We start from the raw sequence: 3,017 nt of genomic DNA, 5'->3' as shown, positions 1-3,017 counted from the left end.
CTGGTATTCCCATCTCTTTCATAATTTTCCACAGTTTATTGTGATCCACACAGTCAAAGGCTTTGGTATAGTCAATAAAGCAGAAATAGATGTTTTTCTGGAACTCTCTTGCTTTTTCAATGATCCAGCAGATATTGGCAATTTGATCTCTGGTTCCTCTGCCTTTTCTAAATCCAGCTTGAACATCTGGAAGATCACTGGTCATGTATTGCTGAAGCCTGGCTTAGAGAATTTTGAGCATTACTTTACTAGCATGTGAGATGAGTGCAATTGTGTGGTAGTTTGAGCATTCTTTGGCATTGCCTTTCTTTGGGATTGGAATGAAAACTGCCCTTTTCCAGTCCTGTGGCCACTGCTGAGTTTTCCAAATTTGCTGACATATGGAGTGCAGCACTTTCACAGCATCATCTTTCAGGATTTGAAATAGCTCCACTGGAATTCCATCACCTCCACTAGCTTTGTTCGTAGTGATGCTTTCTAAGGCCCACTTGACTTCCCATTCCAGGATGTTTGGCTCTAGGTGAGTGATCACACCATCATGATTATCTGGGTCGTGAAGATCTTTTTTTGTACAGTTCTTCTGTGTATTCTTGCCACCTCTTCTTAATATCTTCTGCTTCTGTAGTTCCCTCATCTCACACTCTAGTAAAGTAATGCTTAAAATTCTTGAAGCCAGGCTTCAGCAATATGTGAACCATGAACTTCCAGATGTTCATGCTGGTTTTAGAAAAGGCAGAAGAACCAGAGATCAAATTGCCAACATCCGTTGGATCATGGAAAAAGCAAGAGAGTTCCAGAAAAACATCTATTCCTGTTTTTTGACTCTGCCAAAGCTTTTGACTGTGTGGATCACAATAAACTGTGGAAAATTCTGAAAGAGATGGGAATACCAGACCACCTGAACTGCCTCTTGAGAAATTTGTATGCAGGTGAGGAAGCAACAGCTGGAACTGGACATGGAACAACTGACTGGTTCCAAATAGGAAAAGGAGTACGTCAAGGCTGTATATTGTCACCCTGCTCATTTAACTTCTATGCAGACTACATCATGAGAAACTCTGTGCTGAAGGAAGCACAAACTGGAATCAAGATTGCTGGGAGAAATATCAATAACCACAGATATGCAGATGACACCACCCTTATGGCAGAAAGTGAAGAACTAAAGAGCCTCTTGATGAAAGTGAAAGAGGAGAGTGAAAAAGTTGGCTTAAAGCTCAACATTCAGAAAATGAAGATCATGGCATCTGGTCCCATCACTTTATGGCAAATAGATGGGGAAACAGAGGAAACAATGGCTGACTTTATTTTTCTGGGCTCCAAAATCACTGCAGATGGTGATTGCAGCCATGAAAGGAAACGATGCTTACTCCTTGGGAGGAAAATTATGACCAACCTAGAGTGCATATTAAAAAACAGAGATATTACTTTGCCAACAAAGGTCCATCTAGTTAAGGCTATGGTTTTTCCAGTGGTTATGTATGGATGTCAGAGTTGGACTATAAAGAAAGCTGATCACCAAAGAATTGATGCTTTTGAACTGTGGTGTTGGAGAAGATTCTTGAGAGTCCCTTTGCCTGCAAGGACATCCAACAAGTCCATCCTAAAGGAGATCGGTCTTGGGTTTTCATTGGAAGACTGATGTTGAAGCTGAAACTCCAATACTTTGGCCACCTGATGCGAAGAGCTGACTCATTAGAAAAGACCCTGATGCTGGGAAAGATTGACTGCAGGAAGAGAAGGGGACGACAGAGGATGAGATGGTTGAATGGTATCACCAACTTGATGGACATGGGTTTGGTAGGGTCCAGGAGTTGGTTATGGACAGGGAGGCCTGGCGTACTGTGGTTCATGGGGTCGCAAAAAGTTGGACACGACTGAGCAACTGAACTAATACTGATTTCTGTCCTTTATTGAGCCCATCTTTTTATGAAATTTTCCCTTGGTATCTCTAATTTTCTTGAAGCAATCTCTAGTCTTTCCCACTCTATTGTTTTCGTCTATTTCTTTGCATTGATCACTGAGGAAGGCTTTCTTATCTCTCCTTGCTATTCTTTGGAACTCTGCATTCAAATGGGTATATCTTTCCTTTTCTCCTTTTCTTTTGGCTTCTCTTCTTTTCACAACTTCTTTCAAGGCCTCCTCATGGAGTCATTTTGCTTTTTTGCATTTCTTTTTCATGGGGATGGTCTTGATTCCTGTCTCCTTAACAATGATACGAACCTCCATCCATAGTTCATCAATTAGTCTGTCTGGCAGATCTAGCCTGAATGAATGTTTAGATAGCTTCAAAGCTGACTGAATGTTCTTTACAATGTTGAATATTATCTTATGGTGCAAAATGATACAAGAATTGCTAAGTCAAAGGGCACAAACATTTTAAAGTCTTTTATTAATCGCCCAATTATCTTCCAGAAGGTTTTACCAGTTTACTGTTTACTCAGGCACTATAAGTAGAATCTTTTTTCCCAAGATAATTATTTTCTAGTCTTTGAAATTGATTGTGTGATTAACTTCCTATTCCTGCATATCCAAATGTGTGCTGCTCCTTCTTAATATCTATGCTAAATTCAAAGTATAGCATATTTTTAGGTATACAAAAGTTTGTCAAATATCTACTTTTGAAGGTTTAGTTTTTAGGTGTCTTTTTTCTTAGGAATAGCTGAGTCAATTGTAACTGAAACTGTTGACAGTAGAAGACAAGTGAGTGTTAAATGTAATTTATAAGTGAAATTGAAATCATTTCTCAAAGAGGAATTGTATAGGTTCTGTATAGGCTCTGCTTAGAAAGAGAAGCTAAATATAATATGTGTTTACCAAGAATGCCAGCATGTCATTTTACAATGTTATAATAATTGTTTTTTTTTTTTTTTTGCTTATTTGATTTATATCTATTATCTCATGTTCTATTCAATCTCTCATTTTATTCTCTTTTATTTTTTAAAATTTAATTTTAATGCTTTCTCCTACTAGTTTAGAATAATGCACACTATTTCCAATTGAATGATTATCTTAGGAAT

Source organism: Bison bison, unplaced genomic scaffold, assembly GCF_000754665.1.
Source record: "Bison bison bison isolate TAMUID 2011002044 unplaced genomic scaffold, Bison_UMD1.0 scf7180017864354, whole genome shotgun sequence".
NCBI classification, from domain to species: Eukaryota; Metazoa; Chordata; class Mammalia; order Artiodactyla; family Bovidae; genus Bison; species Bison bison.
The sequence above is the reverse complement of the archived record's forward strand: the minus strand, read 5'-3'. Positions refer to the sequence as shown.